The sequence below is a fragment of the Lagenorhynchus albirostris genome, chromosome 10, assembly GCF_949774975.1.
Source record: "Lagenorhynchus albirostris chromosome 10, mLagAlb1.1, whole genome shotgun sequence".
NCBI classification, from domain to species: Eukaryota; Metazoa; Chordata; class Mammalia; order Artiodactyla; family Delphinidae; genus Lagenorhynchus; species Lagenorhynchus albirostris.
This window is the reverse complement of record NC_083104.1, coordinates 57,180,818-57,203,970: the sequence shown is the minus strand read 5'-3', so window position 1 is coordinate 57,203,970 and position 23,153 is coordinate 57,180,818.

The following is a 23,153-nucleotide window of genomic DNA, read 5'->3' as shown; positions in this document are numbered from 1 at the left end:
GTGTGGCCTGAAAAATTTCAGGCTCTCCCTTGAAAGCCAGGTATTCTGGAGATACATTGTACACACCGGCCTCACTCACCCCTGACTTGCTAATCCTTTCACCACAATCACGACCCCGTATCACAAAGTGTATCACAAAGTTTACTCAATAAAGGGTCTAGGGGGTCAGCTGAAAGTCCAGTAGGGAGTCTGAAACTGCAGCATAAGACGCTGTGCCCTCGCCTTGGAAACTGAAGCGTGATGGGAAGTTTATTTGGCACACCGGTATGTCGACACGCGGCCTCAAGGTTACCTGATGAACAGTGTAGTGGCCTATCTTTTCTTCATTGCAGAATTGCCTTTGTGAGGACAAAGTGATCTCCCCTCCCAACCCCGCGAGGCATACGTGGCCTTTCACTCCCTGCTAGGTGCTCATCCCTCAGCGATCGTCGGTGAGTCAGCCAAACGTATAGGAGGCTGGCCACGAGATAAGGTACTGTTTTGTTCGTCACACAGATAGGCAGGCAACAGGTTCCAGGCAGCGTTTGCCAAAGCGGTGCTTTAAGTGTAGGAAGCATTTCTGGTGTCTTAGGAATGACAGGTCTGCACTGGGATCCAAGATGGACACGAGGGACCGCCCGTCGCTTCTAGGAGCTGAGAGCAGTGTTCGGCTGAGGACAACCATATGCCGAAAGAAGGGCAGTAAAGGCCTCCTTTTGCTAAACATCTAGCATGTGGCAAGTGAAACAACTCAAGTATCTCCCTTCTGACGCACTTTGGGAGTACAAACTAGAGAAAGACACAGCAGGGTGAATGCTCTGCGTGGTCCCTTTTGAAAGTAAGTCTGCGAGTGAAATTTTATTTCCCTCATCGGGATTTACAGAGCCACGGGCTCAATTCTCCCCAAGAAACACTGTTGCTGCACAGCTTCTCTTCGTAACACAATTGCCCTCGTGATGACGTGAGTTTCTAGGCAAGAAACTCGGAGGTTGCCATCCCTTGGTAGGTGGCCATCCTTCAGGAGTCTTCAGGCAATGGGCCCACCACATGGGGCCTCTAGCCTCAAGCTAACGTCCAGGTGTTCTCATGACAGACTTAGGGAAGCAACAGATTGCATAGAGCCTTAGTCCCTTGTGGTTCTTGAACTCTAGGAAGCATACCAGCTCTCTTTTGGACTCACTTGTCAGCGCTAGGTCCCAAAACGTACTGAGAAAGGACTGCCTGTGTCTTCGGGGAGCCTTGAGCCATCTACCGTCGGGAACAGCTAGATGCCGACTGATGGGCCGTGAAGGCCTTCGTTGTTTAGACACCTGGATTGCGATAGCTTGAAAGCAACCCAGTTATCAGCGTTCCATGCCTTCCTTCATGCAAAGGGTGTCTGCACTCTGGAGGAACCCTGAGCTGCACTGGAAAATACAATTAGCCTACCACTGTTCCTGGGAACTGGTCCGTGACGTCTGTCTACCTTAAGCGGCAACTACACTTTAAGTCCGGCTTCAAAACCTACAGGGTTTTCCCGAACTGGTAGATAGTCTAGAGAAGTACCGTCACCTAGGCCTAACTAAGCCCTCACCTCGATATCCTTACACCACAGTCAGGACTCCCAGCATGGCAATGGTGACTGGGGTCACAAGCCACTGTGTCCACGGGATGTACAAGAGACAGTCCGATGCGACTTGTTAATACGCTGCTTTGTCCTGCTGGAAATTGAGGCTTCCTGGGAATGTTGCTTTTCCTCATTGGAAAGTGGAGAGTTTGCGGCCCCAGTGTTTACCTGCCTGGTAAACACTGTTGTTGCCAATCTTCTCATTGCTGCAGAGTCGTCTCTGGGAGGACAAGTTATCTTCCGCGAAAGCACACTTGGCTTTCAATTCCTTCCACGTCCTCATCCCTCAAAAATCGTGCGTGAGTACGCCCACAACCCCGGACGACTCGCCTCAAGCCAACGTTCTACTTCTCTCATCACAGACATAGGCGGGCCGCAAGCTCACGGCAGCCTTTGTCAAAGCGGTGCTTTAAATGTAGGAAGTGTTTCTGGCGTCTGAAGACACGGGGGTCTGCACTAGGATCCAAGATGTAAACGACGGACTGCCCGTCCTTTCCGGGCCTTGTGAGCGAAGCTCAGTTGAGGGCAACCGTAGGCCGAAAGAAGGGCTGTGAAGGGCGTCTTTTGTTAAAAATGCTAGGATGCGGCAAGTTGAAACGACTGTAGTATCATCTCCGTGCTGTGCGCGCCTTGGACGTGCCATGGAGAGACGGAAACGACAGGGTGAATGCTCTGCGGTCCATTTTGAAACTAAGGCTTGAAGGGAAACTTTATTTTCCTCATTGGGGTTTCGAGAGCTGCGGGCTCAGTTCTCCCTGGGAAACAGTGTTGTTGCACAGTTGCCTTTGTGATGACAAGTGAGTTTCCTGGAAGGAGATTGGATGTTGCCGTTCCTCACTAAGTGCTCCCACTTTGGCTGTCCTCAGGGAAGAGAAGAACCACACGGGGCCGCTGGCCTTAAGCTAATGTTCAGGTTTTCTCATGAACGAGGTAGGCATGCAACACACACCATGCAGCCTTAGTCCCTGGGTTTCTCGAACTCTAGGAAGCATATCAGGTTCTCTCGTGAGTCGCGGGTCTGCACGAGGATCCGAAATGGACTAAAAGGGCCTCCTGTGTCTTCCGGGAGTTGTGAGCCATGCAACCGCTGGCAGCAGCTAGATGCCGAATCATGGTCAGTGAAGGGCTTCGTCAGAGAAACACCTAGGTTGGGATAGCTTAGAAACAGCCAGCTATCAGCGTTCTGTTTATTCCTTCATGCAAAACGTGTCTGCTTTTCTGCCGAACCCAGAGCACACAAAACGTACAGTGATTCGACCCAGCCTTCAGGGAACTCGCACGTGATGCAATTTACCCCAGGCGGCCCCTGGACTTTCAGTGTGGCCTGAAAAATTTCAGGCTCTCCCTTGAAAGCCAGGTATTCTGGAGATACATTGTACACACCGGCCTCACTCACCCCTGACTTGCTAATCCTTTCACCACAATCACGACCCCGTATCACAAAGTGTATCACAAAGTTTACTCAATAAAGGGTCTAGGGGGTCAGCTGAAAGTCCAGTAGGGAGTCTGAAACTGCAGCATAAGACGCTGTGCCCTCGCCTTGGAAACTGAAGCGTGATGGGAAGTTTATTTGGCACACCGGTATGTCGACACGCGGCCTCAAGGTTACCTGATGAACAGTGTAGTGGCCTATCTTTTCTTCATTGCAGAATTGCCTTTGTGAGGACAAAGTGATCTCCCCTCCCAACCCCGCGAGGCATACGTGGCCTTTCACTCCCTGCTAGGTGCTCATCCCTCAGCGATCGTCGGTGAGTCAGCCAAACGTATAGGAGGCTGGCCACGAGATAAGGTACTGTTTTGTTCGTCACACAGATAGGCAGGCAACAGGTTCCAGGCAGCGTTTGCCAAAGCGGTGCTTAAAGTGTAGGAAGCATTTCTGGTGTCTTAGGAATGACAGGTCTGCACTGGGATCCAAGATGGACACGAGGGACCGCCCGTCGCTTCTAGGAGCTGAGAGCAGTGTTCGGCTGAGGACAACCATATGCCGAAAGAAGGGCAGTAAAGGCCTCCTTTTGCTAAACATCTAGCATGTGGCAAGTGAAACAACTCAAGTATCTCCCTTCTGACGCACTTTGGGAGTACAAACTAGAGAAAGACACAGCAGGGTGAATGCTCTGCGTGGTCCCTTTTGAAAGTAAGTCTGCGAGTGAAATTTTATTTCCCTCATCGGGATTTACAGAGCCACGGGCTCAATTCTCCCCAAGAAACACTGTTGCTGCACAGCTTCTCTTCGTAACACAATTGCCCTCGTGATGACGTGAGTTTCTAGGCAAGAAACTCGGAGGTTGCCATCCCTTGGTAGGTGGCCATCCTTCAGGAGTCTTCAGGCAATGGGCCCACCACATGGGGCCTCTAGCCTCAAGCTAACGTCCAGGTGTTCTCATGACAGACTTAGGGAAGCAACAGATTGCATAGAGCCTTAGTCCCTTGTGGTTCTTGAACTCTAGGAAGCATACCAGCTCTCTTTTGGACTCACTTGTCAGCGCTAGGTCCCAAAACGTACTGAGAAAGGACTGCCTGTGTCTTCGGGGAGCCTTGAGCCATCTACCGTCGGGAACAGCTAGATGCCGACTGATGGGCCGTGAAGGCCTTCGTTGTTTAGACACCTGGATTGCGATAGCTTGAAAGCAACCCAGTTATCAGCGTTCCATGCCTTCCTTCATGCAAAGGGTGTCTGCACTCTGGAGGAACCCTGAGCTGCACTGGAAAATACAATTAGCCTACCACTGTTCCTGGGAACTGGTCCGTGACGTCTGTCTACCTTAAGCGGCAACTGCACTTTAAGTCCGGCTTCAAAACCTACAGGGTTTTCCCGAACTGGTAGATAGTCTAGAGAAGTACCGTCACCTAGGCCTAACTAAGCCCTCACCTCGATATCCTTACACCACAGTCAGGACTCCCAGCATGGCAATGGTGACTGGGGTCACAAGCCACTGTGTCCACGGGATGTACAAGAGACAGTCCGATGCGACTTGTTAATACGCTGCTTTGTCCTGCTGGAAATTGAGGCTTCCTGGGAATGTTGCTTTTCCTCATTGGAAAGTGGAGAGTTTGCGGCCCCAGTGTTACCTGCCTGGTAAACACTGTTGTTGCCAATCTTCTCATTGCTGCAGAGTCGTCTCTGGGAGGACAAGTTATCTTCCGCGAAAGCACACTTGGCTTTCAATTCCTTCCACGTCCTCATCCCTCAAAAATCGTGCGTGAGTACGCCCACAACCCCGGACGACTCGCCTCAAGCCAACGTTCTACTTCTCTCATCACAGACATAGGCGGGCCGCAAGCTCACGGCAGCCTTTGTCAAAGCGGTGCTTTAAATGTAGGAAGTGTTTCTGGCGTCTGAAGACAAGGGGGTCTGCACTAGGATCCAAGATGTAAACGACGGACTGCCCGTCCTTTCCGGGCCTTGTGAGCGAAGCTCAGTTGAGGGCAACCGTAGGCCGAAAGAAGGGCTGTGAAGGGCGTCTTTTGTTAAAAATGCTAGGATGCGGCAAGTTGAAACGACTGTAGTATCATCTCCGTGCTGTGCGCGCCTTGGACGTGCCATGGAGAGACGGAAACGACAGGGTGAATGCTCTGCGGTCCATTTTGAAACTAAGGCTTGAAGGGAAACTTTATTTTCCTCATTGGGGTTTCGAGAGCTGCGGGCTCAGTTCTCCCTGGGAAACAGTGTTGTTGCACAGTTGCCTTTGTGATGACAAGTGAGTTTCCTGGAAGGAGATTGGATGTTGCCGTTCCTCACTAAGTGCTCCCACTTTGGCTGTCCTCAGGGAAGAGAAGAACCACACGGGGCCGCTGGCCTTAAGCTAATGTTCAGGTTTTCTCATGAACGAGGTAGGCATGCAACACACACCATGCAGCCTTAGTCCCTGGGTTTCTCGAACTCTAGGAAGCATATCAGGTTCTCTCGTGAGTCGCGGGTCTGCACGAGGATCCGAAATGGACTAAAAGGGCCTCCTGTGTCTTCCGGGAGTTGTGAGCCATGCAACCGCTGGCAGCAGCTAGATGCCGAATCATGGTCAGTGAAGGGCTTCGTCAGAGAAACACCTAGGTTGGGATAGCTTAGAAACAGCCAGCTATCAGCGTTCTGTTTATTCCTTCATGCAAAACGTGTCTGCTTTTCTGCCGAACCCAGAGCACACAAAACGTACAGTGATTCGACCCAGCCTTCAGGGAACTCGCACGTGATGCAATTTACCCCAGGCGGCCCCTGGACTTTCAGTGTGGCCTGAAAAATTTCAGGCTCTCCCTTGAAAGCCAGGTATTCTGGAGATACATTGTACACACCGGCCTCACTCACCCCTGACTTGCTAATCCTTTCACCACAATCACGACCCCGTATCACAAAGTGTATCACAAAGTTTACTCAATAAAGGGTCTAGGGGGTCAGCTGCAAGTCCAGTAGGGAGTCTGAAACTGCAGCATAAGACGCTGTGCCCTCGCCTTGGAAACTGAAGCGTGATGGGAAGTTTATTTGGCACACCGGTATGTCGACACGCGGCCTCAAGGTTACCTGATGAACAGTGTAGTGGCCTATCTTTTCTTCATTGCAGAATTGCCTTTGTGAGGACAAAGTGATCTCCCCTCCCAACCCCGCGAGGCATACGTGGCCTTTCACTCCCTGCTAGGTGCTCATCCCTCAGCGATCGTCGGTGAGTCAGCCAAACGTATAGGAGGCTGGCCACGAGATAAGGTACTGTTTTGTTCGTCACACAGATAGGCAGGCAACAGGTTCCAGGCAGCGTTTGCCAAAGCGGTGCTTAAAGTGTAGGAAGCATTTCTGGTGTCTTAGGAATGACAGGTCTGCACTGGGATCCAAGATGGACACGAGGGACCGCCCGTCGCTTCTAGGAGCTGAGAGCAGTGTTCGGCTGAGGACAACCATATGCCGAAAGAAGGGCAGTAAAGGCCTCCTTTTGCTAAACATCTAGCATGTGGCAAGTGAAACAACTCAAGTATCTCCCTTCTGACGCACTTTGGGAGTACAAACTAGAGAAAGACACAGCAGGGTGAATGCTCTGCGTGGTCCCTTTTGAAAGTAAGTCTGCGAGTGAAATTTTATTTCCCTCATCGGGATTTACAGAGCCACGGGCTCAATTCTCCCCAAGAAACACTGTTGCTGCACAGCTTCTCTTCGTAACACAATTGCCCTCGTGATGACGTGAGTTTCTAGGCAAGAAACTCGGAGGTTGCCATCCCTTGGTAGGTGGCCATCCTTCAGGAGTCTTCAGGCAATGGGCCCACCACATGGGGCCTCTAGCCTCAAGCTAACGTCCAGGTGTTCTCATGACAGACTTAGGGAAGCAACAGATTGCATAGAGCCTTAGTCCCTTGTGGTTCTTGAACTCTAGGAAGCATACCAGCTCTCTTTTGGACTCACTTGTCAGCGCTAGGTCCCAAAACGTACTGAGAAAGGACTGCCTGTGTCTTCGGGGAGCCTTGAGCCATCTACCGTCGGGAACAGCTAGATGCCGACTGATGGGCCGTGAAGGCCTTCGTTGTTTAGACACCTGGATTGCGATAGCTTGAAAGCAACCCAGTTATCAGCGTTCCATGCCTTCCTTCATGCAAAGGGTGTCTGCACTCTGGAGGAACCCTGAGCTGCACTGGAAAATACAATTAGCCTACCACTGTTCCTGGGAACTGGTCCGTGACGTCTGTCTACCTTAAGCGGCAACTGCACTTTAAGTCCGGCTTCAACCTACAGGGTTTTCCCGAACTGGTAGATAGTCTAGAGAAGTACCGTCACCTAGGCCTAACTAAGCCCTCACCTCGATATCCTTACACCACAGTCAGGACTCCCAGCATGGCAATGGTGACTGGGGTCACAAGCCACTGTGTCCACGGGATGTACAAGAGACAGTCCGATGCGACTTGTTAATACGCTGCTTTGTCCTGCTGGAAATTGAGGCTTCCTGGGAATGTTGCTTTTCCTCATTGGAAAGTGGAGAGTTTGCGGCCCCAGTGTTTACCTGCCTGGTAAACACTGTTGTTGCCAATCTTCTCATTGCTGCAGAGTCGTCTCTGGGAGGACAAGTTATCTTCCGCGAAAGCACACTTGGCTTTCAATTCCTTCCACGTCCTCATCCCTCAAAAATCGTGCGTGAGTACGCCCACAACCCCGGACGACTCGCCTCAAGCCAACGTTCTACTTCTCTCATCACAGACATAGGCGGGCCGCAAGCTCACGGCAGCCTTTGTCAAAGCGGTGCTTTAAATGTAGGAAGTGTTTCTGGCGTCTGAAGACACGGGGGTCTGCACTAGGATCCAAGATGTAAACGACGGACTGCCCGTCCTTTCCGGGCCTTGTGAGCGAAGCTCAGTTGAGGGCAACCATAGGCCGAAAGAAGGGCTGTGAAGGGCGTCTTTTGTTAAAATGCTAGGATGCGGCAAGTTGAAACGACTGTAGTATCATCTCCGTGCTGTGCGCGCCTTGGACGTGCCATGGAGAGACGGAAACGACAGGGTGAATGCTCTGCGGTCCATTTTGAAACTAAGGCTTGAAGGGAAACTTTATTTTCCTCATTGGGGTTTCGAGAGCTGCGGGCTCAGTTCTCCCTGGGAAACAGTGTTGTTGCACAGTTGCCTTTGTGATGACAAGTGAGTTTCCTGGAAGGAGATTGGATGTTGCCGTTCCTCACTAAGTGCTCCCACTTTGGCTGTCCTCAGGGAAGAGAAGAACCACACGGGGCCGCTGGCCTTAAGCTAATGTTCAGGTTTTCTCATGAACGAGGTAGGCATGCAACACACACCATGCAGCCTTAGTCCCTGGGTTTCTCGAACTCTAGGAAGCATATCAGGTTCTCTCGTGAGTCGCGGGTCTGCACGAGGATCCGAAATGGACTAAAAGGGCCTCCTGTGTCTTCCGGGAGTTGTGAGCCATGCAACCGCTGGCAGCAGCTAGATGCCGAATCATGGTCAGTGAAGGGCTTCGTCAGAGAAACACCTAGGTTGGGATAGCTTAGAAACAGCCAGCTATCAGCGTTCTGTTTATTCCTTCATGCAAAACGTGTCTGCTTTTCTGCCGAACCCAGAGCACACAAAACGTACAGTGATTCGACCCAGCCTTCAGGGAACTCGCACGTGATGCAATTTACCCCAGGCGGCCCCTGGACTTTCAGTGTGGCCTGAAAAATTTCAGGCTCTCCCTTGAAAGCCAGGTATTCTGGAGATACATTGTACACACCGGCCTCACTCACCCCTGACTTGCTAATCCTTTCACCACAATCACGACCCCGTATCACAAAGTGTATCACAAAGTTTACTCAATAAAGGGTCTAGGGGGTCAGCTGCAAGTCCAGTAGGGAGTCTGAAACTGCAGCATAAGACGCTGTGCCCTCGCCTTGGAAACTGAAGCGTGATGGGAAGTTTATTTGGCACACCGGTATGTCGACACGCGGCCTCAAGGTTACCTGATGAACAGTGTAGTGGCCTATCTTTTCTTCATTGCAGAATTGCCTTTGTGAGGACAAAGTGATCTCCCCTCCCAACCCCGCGAGGCATACGTGGCCTTTCACTCCCTGCTAGGTGCTCATCCCTCAGCGATCGTCGGTGAGTCAGCCAAACGTATAGGAGGCTGGCCACGAGATAAGGTACTGTTTTGTTCGTCACACAGATAGGCAGGCAACAGGTTCCAGGCAGCGTTTGCCAAAGCGGTGCTTAAAGTGTAGGAAGCATTTCTGGTGTCTTAGGAATGACAGGTCTGCACTGGGATCCAAGATGGACACGAGGGACCGCCCGTCGCTTCTAGGAGCTGAGAGCAGTGTTCGGCTGAGGACAACCATATGCCGAAAGAAGGGCAGTAAAGGCCTCCTTTTGCTAAACATCTAGCATGTGGCAAGTGAAACAACTCAAGTATCTCCCTTCTGACGCACTTTGGGAGTACAAACTAGAGAAAGACACAGCAGGGTGAATGCTCTGCGTGGTCCCTTTTGAAAGTAAGTCTGCGAGTGAAATTTTATTTCCCTCATCGGGATTTACAGAGCCACGGGCTCAATTCTCCCCAAGAAACACTGTTGCTGCACAGCTTCTCTTCGTAACACAATTGCCCTCGTGATGACGTGAGTTTCTAGGCAAGAAACTCGGAGGTTGCCATCCCTTGGTAGGTGGCCATCCTTCAGGAGTCTTCAGGCAATGGGCCCACCACATGGGGCCTCTAGCCTCAAGCTAACGTCCAGGTGTTCTCATGACAGACTTAGGGAAGCAACAGATTGCATAGAGCCTTAGTCCCTTGTGGTTCTTGAACTCTAGGAAGCATACCAGCTCTCTTTTGGACTCACTTGTCAGCGCTAGGTCCCAAAACGTACTGAGAAAGGACTGCCTGTGTCTTCGGGGAGCCTTGAGCCATCTACCGTCGGGAACAGCTAGATGCCGACTGATGGGCCGTGAAGGCCTTCGTTGTTTAGACACCTGGATTGCGATAGCTTGAAAGCAACCCAGTTATCAGCGTTCCATGCCTTCCTTCATGCAAAGGGTGTCTGCACTCTGGAGGAACCCTGAGCTGCACTGGAAAATACAATTAGCCTACCACTGTTCCTGGGAACTGGTCCGTGACGTCTGTCTACCTTAAGCGGCAACTGCACTTTAAGTCCGGCTTCAACCTACAGGGTTTTCCCGAACTGGTAGATAGTCTAGAGAAGTACCGTCACCTAGGCCTAACTAAGCCCTCACCTCGATATCCTTACACCACAGTCAGGACTCCCAGCATGGCAATGGTGACTGGGGTCACAAGCCACTGTGTCCACGGGATGTACAAGAGACAGTCCGATGCGACTTGTTAATACGCTGCTTTGTCCTGCTGGAAATTGAGGCTTCCTGGGAATGTTGCTTTTCCTCATTGGAAAGTGGAGAGTTTGCGGCCCCAGTGTTTACCTGCCTGGTAAACACTGTTGTTGCCAATCTTCTCATTGCTGCAGAGTCGTCTCTGGGAGGACAAGTTATCTTCCGCGAAAGCACACTTGGCTTTCAATTCCTTCCACGTCCTCATCCCTCAAAAATCGTGCGTGAGTACGCCCACAACCCCGGACGACTCGCCTCAAGCCAACGTTCTACTTCTCTCATCACAGACATAGGCGGGCCGCAAGCTCACGGCAGCCTTTGTCAAAGCGGTGCTTTAAATGTAGGAAGTGTTTCTGGCGTCTGAAGACACGGGGGTCTGCACTAGGATCCAAGATGTAAACGACGGACTGCCCGTCCTTTCCGGGCCTTGTGAGCGAAGCTCAGTTGAGGGCAACCATAGGCCGAAAGAAGGGCTGTGAAGGGCGTCTTTTGTTAAAATGCTAGGATGCGGCAAGTTGAAACGACTGTAGTATCATCTCCGTGCTGTGCGCGCCTTGGACGTGCCATGGAGAGACGGAAACGACAGGGTGAATGCTCTGCGGTCCATTTTGAAACTAAGGCTTGAAGGGAAACTTTATTTTCCTCATTGGGGTTTCGAGAGCTGCGGGCTCAGTTCTCCCTGGGAAACAGTGTTGTTGCACAGTTGCCTTTGTGATGACAAGTGAGTTTCCTGGAAGGAGATTGGATGTTGCCGTTCCTCACTAAGTGCTCCCACTTTGGCTGTCCTCAGGGAAGAGAAGAACCACACGGGGCCGCTGGCCTTAAGCTAATGTTCAGGTTTTCTCATGAACGAGGTAGGCATGCAACACACACCATGCAGCCTTAGTCCCTGGGTTTCTCGAACTCTAGGAAGCATATCAGGTTCTCTCGTGAGTCGCGGGTCTGCACGAGGATCCGAAATGGACTAAAAGGGCCTCCTGTGTCTTCCGGGAGTTGTGAGCCATGCAACCGCTGGCAGCAGCTAGATGCCGAATCATGGTCAGTGAAGGGCTTCGTCAGAGAAACACCTAGGTTGGGATAGCTTAGAAACAGCCAGCTATCAGCGTTCTGTTTATTCCTTCATGCAAAACGTGTCTGCTTTTCTGCCGAACCCAGAGCACACAAAACGTACAGTGATTCGACCCAGCCTTCAGGGAACTCGCACGTGATGCAATTTACCCCAGGCGGCCCCTGGACTTTCAGTGTGGCCTGAAAAATTTCAGGCTCTCCCTTGAAAGCCAGGTATTCTGGAGATACATTGTACACACCGGCCTCACTCACCCCTGACTTGCTAATCCTTTCACCACAATCACGACCCCGTATCACAAAGTGTATCACAAAGTTTACTCAATAAAGGGTCTAGGGGGTCAGCTGCAAGTCCAGTAGGGAGTCTGAAACTGCAGCATAAGACGCTGTGCCCTCGCCTTGGAAACTGAAGCGTGATGGGAAGTTTATTTGGCACACCGGTATGTCGACACGCGGCCTCAAGGTTACCTGATGAACAGTGTAGTGGCCTATCTTTTCTTCATTGCAGAATTGCCTTTGTGAGGACAAAGTGATCTCCCCTCCCAACCCCGCGAGGCATACGTGGCCTTTCACTCCCTGCTAGGTGCTCATCCCTCAGCGATCGTCGGTGAGTCAGCCAAACGTATAGGAGGCTGGCCACGAGATAAGGTACTGTTTTGTTCGTCACACAGATAGGCAGGCAACAGGTTCCAGGCAGCGTTTGCCAAAGCGGTGCTTAAAGTGTAGGAAGCATTTCTGGTGTCTTAGGAATGACAGGTCTGCACTGGGATCCAAGATGGACACGAGGGACCGCCCGTCGCTTCTAGGAGCTGAGAGCAGTGTTCGGCTGAGGACAACCATATGCCGAAAGAAGGGCAGTAAAGGCCTCCTTTTGCTAAACATCTAGCATGTGGCAAGTGAAACAACTCAAGTATCTCCCTTCTGACGCACTTTGGGAGTACAAACTAGAGAAAGACACAGCAGGGTGAATGCTCTGCGTGGTCCCTTTTGAAAGTAAGTCTGCGAGTGAAATTTTATTTCCCTCATCGGGATTTACAGAGCCACGGGCTCAATTCTCCCCAAGAAACACTGTTGCTGCACAGCTTCTCTTCGTAACACAATTGCCCTCGTGATGACGTGAGTTTCTAGGCAAGAAACTCGGAGGTTGCCATCCCTTGGTAGGTGGCCATCCTTCAGGAGTCTTCAGGCAATGGGCCCACCACATGGGGCCTCTAGCCTCAAGCTAACGTCCAGGTGTTCTCATGACAGACTTAGGGAAGCAACAGATTGCATAGAGCCTTAGTCCCTTGTGGTTCTTGAACTCTAGGAAGCATACCAGCTCTCTTTTGGACTCACTTGTCAGCGCTAGGTCCCAAAACGTACTGAGAAAGGACTGCCTGTGTCTTCGGGGAGCCTTGAGCCATCTACCGTCGGGAACAGCTAGATGCCGACTGATGGGCCGTGAAGGCCTTCGTTGTTTAGACACCTGGATTGCGATAGCTTGAAAGCAACCCAGTTATCAGCGTTCCATGCCTTCCTTCATGCAAAGGGTGTCTGCACTCTGGAGGAACCCTGAGCTGCACTGGAAAATACAATTAGCCTACCACTGTTCCTGGGAACTGGTCCGTGACGTCTGTCTACCTTAAGCGGCAACTGCACTTTAAGTCCGGCTTCAACCTACAGGGTTTTCCCGAACTGGTAGATAGTCTAGAGAAGTACCGTCACCTAGGCCTAACTAAGCCCTCACCTCGATATCCTTACACCACAGTCAGGACTCCCAGCATGGCAATGGTGACTGGGGTCACAAGCCACTGTGTCCACGGGATGTACAAGAGACAGTCCGATGCGACTTGTTAATACGCTGCTTTGTCCTGCTGGAAATTGAGGCTTCCTGGGAGTGTTGCTTTTCCTCATTGGAAAGTGGAGAGTTTGCGGCCCCAGTGTTTACCTGCCTGGTAAACACTGTTGTTGCCAATCTTCTCATTGCTGCAGAGTCGTCTCTGGGAGGACAAGTTATCTTCCGCGAAAGCACACTTGGCTTTCAATTCCTTCCACGTCCTCATCCCTCAAAAATCGTGCGTGAGTACGCCCACAACCCCGGACGACTCGCCTCAAGCCAACGTTCTACTTCTCTCATCACAGACATAGGCGGGCCGCAAGCTCACGGCAGCCTTTGTCAAAGCGGTGCTTTAAATGTAGGAAGTGTTTCTGGCGTCTGAAGACACGGGGGTCTGCACTAGGATCCAAGATGTAAACGACGGACTGCCCGTCCTTTCCGGGCCTTGTGAGCGAAGCTCAGTTGAGGGCAACCATAGGCCGAAAGAAGGGCTGTGAAGGGCGTCTTTTGTTAAAATGCTAGGATGCGGCAAGTTGAAACGACTGTAGTATCATCTCCGTGCTGTGCGCGCCTTGGACGTGCCATGGAGAGACGGAAACGACAGGGTGAATGCTCTGCGGTCCATTTTGAAACTAAGGCTTGAAGGGAAACTTTATTTTCCTCATTGGGGTTTCGAGAGCTGCGGGCTCAGTTCTCCCTGGGAAACAGTGTTGTTGCACAGTTGCCTTTGTGATGACAAGTGAGTTTCCTGGAAGGAGATTGGATGTTGCCGTTCCTCACTAAGTGCTCCCACTTTGGCTGTCCTCAGGGAAGAGAAGAACCACACGGGGCCGCTGGCCTTAAGCTAATGTTCAGGTTTTCTCATGAACGAGGTAGGCATGCAACACACACCATGCAGCCTTAGTCCCTGGGTTTCTCGAACTCTAGGAAGCATATCAGGTTCTCTCGTGAGTCGCGGGTCTGCACGAGGATCCGAAATGGACTAAAAGGGCCTCCTGTGTCTTCCGGGAGTTGTGAGCCATGCAACCGCTGGCAGCAGCTAGATGCCGAATCATGGTCAGTGAAGGGCTTCGTCAGAGAAACACCTAGGTTGGGATAGCTTAGAAACAGCCAGCTATCAGCGTTCTGTTTATTCCTTCATGCAAAACGTGTCTGCTTTTCTGCCGAACCCAGAGCACACAAAACGTACAGTGATTCGACCCAGCCTTCAGGGAACTCGCACGTGATGCAATTTACCCCAGGCGGCCCCTGGACTTTCAGTGTGGCCTGAAAAATTTCAGGCTCTCCCTTGAAAGCCAGGTATTCTGGAGATACATTGTACACACCGGCCTCACTCACCCCTGACTTGCTAATCCTTTCACCACAATCACGACCCCGTATCACAAAGTGTACCACAAAGTTTACTCAATAAAGGGTCTAGGGGGTCAGCTGCAAGTCCAGTAGGGAGTCTGAAACTGCAGCATAAGACGCTGTGCCCTCGCCTTGGAAACTGAAGCGTGATGGGAAGTTTATTTGGCACACCGGTATGTCGACACGCGGCCTCAAGGTTACCTGATGAACAGTGTAGTGGCCTATCTTTTCTTCATTGCAGAATTGCCTTTGTGAGGACAAAGTGATCTCCCCTCCCAACCCCGCGAGGCATACGTGGCCTTTCACTCCCTGCTAGGTGCTCATCCCTCAGCGATCGTCGGTGAGTCAGCCAAACGTATAGGAGGCTGGCCACGAGATAAGGTACTGTTTTGTTCGTCACACAGATAGGCAGGCAACAGGTTCCAGGCAGCGTTTGCCAAAGCGGTGCTTAAAGTGTAGGAAGCATTTCTGGTGTCTTAGGAATGACAGGTCTGCACTGGGATCCAAGATGGACACGAGGGACCGCCCGTCGCTTCTAGGAGCTGAGAGCAGTGTTCGGCTGAGGACAACCATATGCCGAAAGAAGGGCAGTAAAGGCCTCCTTTTGCTAAACATCTAGCATGTGGCAAGTGAAACAACTCAAGTATCTCCCTTCTGACGCACTTTGGGAGTACAAACTAGAGAAAGACACAGCAGGGTGAATGCTCTGCGTGGTCCCTTTTGAAAGTAAGTCTGCGAGTGAAATTTTATTTCCCTCATCGGGATTTACAGAGCCACGGGCTCAATTCTCCCCAAGAAACACTGTTGCTGCACAGCTTCTCTTCGTAACACAATTGCCCTCGTGATGACGTGAGTTTCTAGGCAAGAAACTCGGAGGTTGCCATCCCTTGGTAGGTGGCCATCCTTCAGGAGTCTTCAGGCAATGGGCCCACCACATGGGGCCTCTAGCCTCAAGCTAACGTCCAGGTGTTCTCATGACAGACTTAGGGAAGCAACAGATTGCATAGAGCCTTAGTCCCTTGTGGTTCTTGAACTCTAGGAAGCATACCAGCTCTCTTTTGGACTCACTTGTCAGCGCTAGGTCCCAAAACGTACTGAGAAAGGACTGCCTGTGTCTTCGGGGAGCCTTGAGCCATCTACCGTCGGGAACAGCTAGATGCCGACTGATGGGCCGTGAAGGCCTTCGTTGTTTAGACACCTGGATTGCGATAGCTTGAAAGCAACCCAGTTATCAGCGTTCCATGCCTTCCTTCATGCAAAGGGTGTCTGCACTCTGGAGGAACCCTGAGCTGCACTGGAAAATACAATTAGCCTACCACTGTTCCTGGGAACTGGTCCGTGACGTCTGTCTACCTTAAGCGGCAACTGCACTTTAAGTCCGGCTTCAAAACCTACAGGGTTTTCCCGAACTGGTAGATAGTCTAGAGAAGTACCGTCACCTAGGCCTAACTAAGCCCTCACCTCGATATCCTTACACCACAGTCAGGACTCCCAGCATGGCAATGGTGACTGGGGTCACAAGCCACTGTGTCCACGGGATGTACAAGAGACAGTCCGATGCGACTTGTTAATACGCTGCTTTGTCCTGCTGGAAATTGAGGCTTCCTGGGAATGTTGCTTTTCCTCATTGGAAAGTGGAGAGTTTGCGGCCCCAGTGTTTACCTGCCTGGTAAACACTGTTGTTGCCAATCTTCTCATTGCTGCAGAGTCGTCTCTGGGAGGACAAGTTATCTTCCGCGAAAGCACACTTGGCTTTCAATTCCTTCCACGTCCTCATCCCTCAAAAATCGTGCGTGAGTACGCCCACAACCCCGGACGACTCGCCTCAAGCCAACGTTCTACTTCTCTCATCACAGACATAGGCGGGCCGCAAGCTCACGGCAGCCTTTGTCAAAGCGGTGCTTTAAATGTAGGAAGTGTTTCTGGCGTCTGAAGACACGGGGGTCTGCACTAGGATCCAAGATGTAAACGACGGACTGCCCGTCCTTTCCGGGCCTTGTGAGCGAAGCTCGGTTGAGGGCAACCATAGGCCGAAAGAAGGGCTGTGAAGGGCGTCTTTTGTTAAAATGCTAGGATGCGGCAAGTTGAAACGACTGTAGTATCATCTCCGTGCTGTGCGCGCCTTGGACGTGCCATGGAGAGACGGAAACGACAGGGTGAATGCTCTGCGGTCCATTTTGAAACTAAGGCTTGAAGGGAAACTTTATTTTCCTCATTGGGGTTTCGAGAGCTGCGGGCTCAGTTCTCCCTGGGAAACAGTGTTGTTGCACAGTTGCCTTTGTGATGACAAGTGAGTTTCCTGGAAGGAGATTGGATGTTGCCGTTCCTCACTAAGTGCTCCCACTTTGGCTGTCCTCAGGGAAGAGAAGAACCACACGGGGCCGCTGGCCTTAAGCTAATGTTCAGGTTTTCTCATGAACGAGGTAGGCATGCAACACACACCATGCAGCCTTAGTCCCTGGGTTTCTCGAACTCTAGGAAGCATATCAGGTTCTCTCGTGAGTCGCGGGTCTGCACGAGGATCCGAAATGGACTAAAAGGGCCTCCTGTGTCTTCCGGGAGTTGTGAGCCATGCAACCGCTGGCAGCAGCTAGATGCCGAATCATGGTCAGTGAAGGGCTTCGTCAGAGAAACACCTAGGTTGGGATAGCTTAGAAACAGCCAGCTATCAGCGTTCTGTTTATTCCTTCATGCAAAACGTGTCTGCTTTTCTGCCGAACCCAGAGCACACAAAACGTACAGTGATTCGACCCAGCCTTCAGGGAACTCGCACGTGATGCAATTTACCCCAGGCGGCCCCTGGACTTTCAGTGTGGCCTGAAAAATTTCAGGCTCTCCCTTGAAAGCCAGGTATTCTGGAGATACATTGTACACACCGGCCTCACTCACCCCTGACTTGCTAATCCTTTCACCACAATCACGACCCCGTATCACAAAGTGTATCACAAAGTTTACTCAATAAAGGGTCTAGGGGGTCAGCTGCAAGTCCAGTAGGGAGTCTGAAACTGCAGCATAAGACGCTGTGCCCTCGCCTTGGAAACTGAAGCGTGATGGGAAGTTTATTTGGCACACCGGTATGTCGACACGCGGCCTCAAGGTTACCTGATGAACAGTGTAGTGGCCTATCTTTTCTTCATTGCAGAATTGCCTTTGTGAGGACAAAGTGATCTCCCCTCCCAACCCCGCGAGGCATACGTGGCCTTTCACTCCCTGCTAGGTGCTCATCCCTCAGCGATCGTCGGTGAGTCAGCCAAACGTATAGGAGGCTGGCCACGAGATAAGGTACTGTTTTGTTCGTCACACAGATAGGCAGGCAACAGGTTCCAGGCAGCGTTTGCCAAAGCGGTGCTTAAAGTGTAGGAAGCATTTCTGGTGTCTTAGGAATGACAGGTCTGCACTGGGATCCAAGATGGACACGAGGGACCGCCCGTCGCTTCTAGGAGCTGAGAGCAGTGTTCGGCTGAGGACAACCATATGCCGAAAGAAGGGCAGTAAAGGCCTCCTTTTGCTAAACATCTAGCATGTGGCAAGTGAAACAACTCAAGTATCTCCCTTCTGACGCACTTTGGGAGTACAAACTAGAGAAAGACACAGCAGGGTGAATGCTCTGCGTGGTCCCTTTTGAAAGTAAGTCTGCGAGTGAAATTTTATTTCCCTCATCGGGATTTACAGAGCCACGGGCTCAATTCTCCCCAAGAAACACTGTTGCTGCACAGCTTCTCTTCGTAACACAATTGCCCTCGTGATGACGTGAGTTTCTAGGCAAGAAACTCGGAGGTTGCCATCCCTTGGTAGGTGGCCATCCTTCAGGAGTCTTCAGGCAATGGGCCCACCACATGGGGCCTCTAGCCTCAAGCTAACGTCCAGGTGTTCTCATGACAGACTTAGGGAAGCAACAGATTGCATAGAGCCTTAGTCCCTTGTGGTTCTTGAACTCTAGGAAGCATACCAGCTCTCTTTTGGACTCACTTGTCAGCGCTAGGTCCCAAAACGTACTGAGAAAGGACTGCCTGTGTCTTCGGGGAGCCTTGAGCCATCTACCGTCGGGAACAGCTAGATGCCGACTGATGGGCCGTGAAGGCCTTCGTTGTTTAGACACCTGGATTGCGATAGCTTGAAAGCAACCCAGTTATCAGCGTTCCATGCCTTCCTTCATGCAAAGGGTGTCTGCACTCTGGAGGAACCCTGAGCTGCACTGGAAAATACAATTAGCCTACCACTGTTCCTGGGAACTGGTCCGTGACGTCTGTCTACCTTAAGCGGCAACTGCACTTTAAGTCCGGCTTCAAAACCTACAGGGTTTTCCCGAACTGGTAGATAGTCTAGAGAAGTACCGTCACCTAGGCCTAACTAAGCCCTCACCTCGATATCCTTACACCACAGTCAGGACTCCCAGCATGGCAATGGTGACTGGGGTCACAAGCCACTGTGTCCACGGGATGTACAAGAGACAGTCCGATGCGACTTGTTAATACGCTGCTTTGTCCTGCTGGAAATTGAGGCTTCCTGGGAATGTTGCTTTTCCTCATTGGAAAGTGGAGAGTTTGCGGCCCCAGTGTTTACCTGCCTGGTAAACACTGTTGCTGCCAATCTTCTCATTGCTGCAGAGTCGTCTCTGGGAGGACAAGTTATCTTCCGCGAAAGCACACTTGGCTTTCAATTCCTTCCACGTCCTCATCCCTCAAAAATCGTGCGTGAGTACGCCCACAACCCCGGACGACTCGCCTCAAGCCAACGTTCTACTTCTCTCATCACAGACATAGGCGGGCCGCAAGCTCACGGCAGCCTTTGTCAAAGCGGTGCTTTAAATGTAGGAAGTGTTTCTGGCGTCTGAAGACACGGGGGTCTGCACTAGGATCCAAGATGTAAACGACGGACTGCCCGTCCTTTCCGGGCCTTGTGAGCGAAGCTCGGTTGAGGGCAACCATAGGCCGAAAGAAGGGCTGTGAAGGGCGTCTTTTGTTAAAATGCTAGGATGCGGCAAGTTGAAACGACTGTAGTATCATCTCCGTGCTGTGCGCGCCTTGGACGTGCCATGGAGAGACGGAAACGACAGGGTGAATGCTCTGCGGTCCATTTTGAAACTAAGGCTTGAAGGGAAACTTTATTTTCCTCATTGGGGTTTCGAGAGCTGCGGGCTCAGTTCTCCCTGGGAAACAGTGTTGTTGCACAGTTGCCTTTGTGATGACAAGTGAGTTTCCTGGAAGGAGATTGGATGTTGCCGTTCCTCACTAAGTGCTCCCACTTTGGCTGTCCTCAGGGAAGAGAAGAACCACACGGGGCCGCTGGCCTTAAGCTAATGTTCAGGTTTTCTCATGAACGAGGTAGGCATGCAACACACACCATGCAGCCTTAGTCCCTGGGTTTCTCGAACTCTAGGAAGCATATCAGGTTCTCTCGTGAGTCGCGGGTCTGCACGAGGATCCGAAATGGACTAAAAGGGCCTCCTGTGTCTTCCGGGAGTTGTGAGCCATGCAACCGCTGGCAGCAGCTAGATGCCGAATCATGGTCAGTGAAGGGCTTCGTCAGAGAAACACCTAGGTTGGGATAGCTTAGAAACAGCCAGCTATCAGCGTTCTGTTTATTCCTTCATGCAAAACGTGTCTGCTTTTCTGCCGAACCCAGAGCACACAAAACGTACAGTGATTCGACCCAGCCTTCAGGGAACTCGCACGTGATGCAATTTACCCCAGGCGGCCCCTGGACTTTCAGTGTGGCCTGAAAAATTTCAGGCTCTCCCTTGAAAGCCAGGTATTCTGGAGATACATTGTACACACCGGCCTCACTCACCCCTGACTTGCTAATCCTTTCACCACAATCACGACCCCGTATCACAAAGTGTATCACAAAGTTTACTCAATAAAGGGTCTAGGGGGTCAGCTGCAAGTCCAGTAGGGAGTCTGAAACTGCAGCATAAGACGCTGTGCCCTCGCCTTGGAAACTGAAGCGTGATGGGAAGTTTATTTGGCACACCGGTATGTCGACACGCGGCCTCAAGGTTACCTGATGAACAGTGTAGTGGCCTATCTTTTCTTCATTGCAGAATTGCCTTTGTGAGGACAAAGTGATCTCCCCTCCCAACCCCGCGAGGCATACGTGGCCTTTCACTCCCTGCTAGGTGCTCATCCCTCAGCGATCGTCGGTGAGTCAGCCAAACGTATAGGAGGCTGGCCACGAGATAAGGTACTGTTTTGTTCGTCACACAGATAGGCAGGCAACAGGTTCCAGGCAGCGTTTGCCAAAGCGGTGCTTAAAGTGTAGGAAGCATTTCTGGTGTCTTAGGAATGACAGGTCTGCACTGGGATCCAAGATGGACACGAGGGACCGCCCGTCGCTTCTAGGAGCTGAGAGCAGTGTTCGGCTGAGGACAACCATATGCCGAAAGAAGGGCAGTAAAGGCCTCCTTTTGCTAAACATCTAGCATGTGGCAAGTGAAACAACTCAAGTATCTCCCTTCTGACGCACTTTGGGAGTACAAACTAGAGAAAGACACAGCAGGGTGAATGCTCTGCGTGGTCCCTTTTGAAAGTAAGTCTGCGAGTGAAATTTTATTTCCCTCATCGGGATTTACAGAGCCACGGGCTCAATTCTCCCCAAGAAACACTGTTGCTGCACAGCTTCTCTTCGTAACACAATTGCCCTCGTGATGACGTGAGTTTCTAGGCAAGAAACTCGGAGGTTGCCATCCCTTGGTAGGTGGCCATCCTTCAGGAGTCTTCAGGCAATGGGCCCACCACATGGGGCCTCTAGCCTCAAGCTAACGTCCAGGTGTTCTCATGACAGACTTAGGGAAGCAACAGATTGCATAGAGCCTTAGTCCCTTGTGGTTCTTGAACTCTAGGAAGCATACCAGCTCTCTTTTGGACTCACTTGTCAGCGCTAGGTCCCAAAACGTACTGAGAAAGGACTGCCTGTGTCTTCGGGGAGCCTTGAGCCATCTACCGTCGGGAACAGCTAGATGCCGACTGATGGGCCGTGAAGGCCTTCGTTGTTTAGACACCTGGATTGCGATAGCTTGAAAGCAACCCAGTTATCAGCGTTCCATGCCTTCCTTCATGCAAAGGGTGTCTGCACTCTGGAGGAACCCTGAGCTGCACTGGAAAATACAATTAGCCTACCACTGTTCCTGGGAACTGGTCCGTGACGTCTGTCTACCTTAAGCGGCAACTGCACTTTAAGTCCGGCTTCAAAACCTACAGGGTTTTCCCGAACTGGTAGATAGTCTAGAGAAGTACCGTCACCTAGGCCTAACTAAGCCCTCACCTCGATATCCTTACACCACAGTCAGGACTCCCAGCATGGCAATGGTGACTGGGGTCACAAGCCACTGTGTCCACGGGATGTACAAGAGACAGTCCGATGCGACTTGTTAATACGCTGCTTTGTCCTGCTGGAAATTGAGGCTTCCTGGGAATGTTGCTTTTCCTCATTGGAAAGTGGAGAGTTTGCGGCCCCAGTGTTTACCTGCCTGGTAAACACTGTTGTTGCCAATCTTCTCATTGCTGCAGAGTCGTCTCTGGGAGGACAAGTTATCTTCCGCGAAAGCACACTTGGCTTTCAATTCCTTCCACGTCCTCATCCCTCAAAAATCGTGCGTGAGTACGCCCACAACCCCGGACGACTCGCCTCAAGCCAACGTTCTACTTCTCTCATCACAGACATAGGCGGGCCGCAAGCTCACGGCAGCCTTTGTCAAAGCGGTGCTTTAAATGTAGGAAGTGTTTCTGGCGTCTGAAGACACGGGGGTCTGCACTAGGATCCAAGATGTAAACGACGGACTGCCCGTCCTTTCCGGGCCTTGTGAGCGAAGCTCGGTTGAGGGCAACCATAGGCCGAAAGAAGGGCTGTGAAGGGCGTCTTTTGTTAAAATGCTAGGATGCGGCAAGTTGAAACGACTGTAGTATCATCTCCGTGCTGTGCGCGCCTTGGACGTGCCATGGAGAGACGGAAACGACAGGGTGAATGCTCTGCGGTCCATTTTGAAACTAAGGCTTGAAGGGAAACTTTATTTTCCTCATTGGGGTTTCGAGAGCTGCGGGCTCAGTTCTCCCTGGGAAACAGTGTTGTTGCACAGTTGCCTTTGTGATGACAAGTGAGTTTCCTGGAAGGAGATTGGATGTTGCCGTTCCTCACTAAGTGCTCCCACTTTGGCTGTCCTCAGGGAAGAGAAGAACCACACGGGGCCGCTGGCCTTAAGCTAATGTTCAGGTTTTCTCATGAACGAGGTAGGCATGCAACACACACCATGCAGCCTTAGTCCCTGGGTTTCTCGAACTCTAGGAAGCATATCAGGTTCTCTCGTGAGTCGCGGGTCTGCACGAGGATCCGAAATGGACTAAAAGGGCCTCCTGTGTCTTCCGGGAGTTGTGAGCCATGCAACCGCTGGCAGCAGCTAGATGCCGAATCATGGTCAGTGAAGGGCTTCGTCAGAGAAACACCTAGGTTGGGATAGCTTAGAAACAGCCAGCTATCAGCGTTCTGTTTATTCCTTCATGCAAAACGTGTCTGCTTTTCTGCCGAACCCAGAGCACACAAAACGTACAGTGATTCGACCCAGCCTTC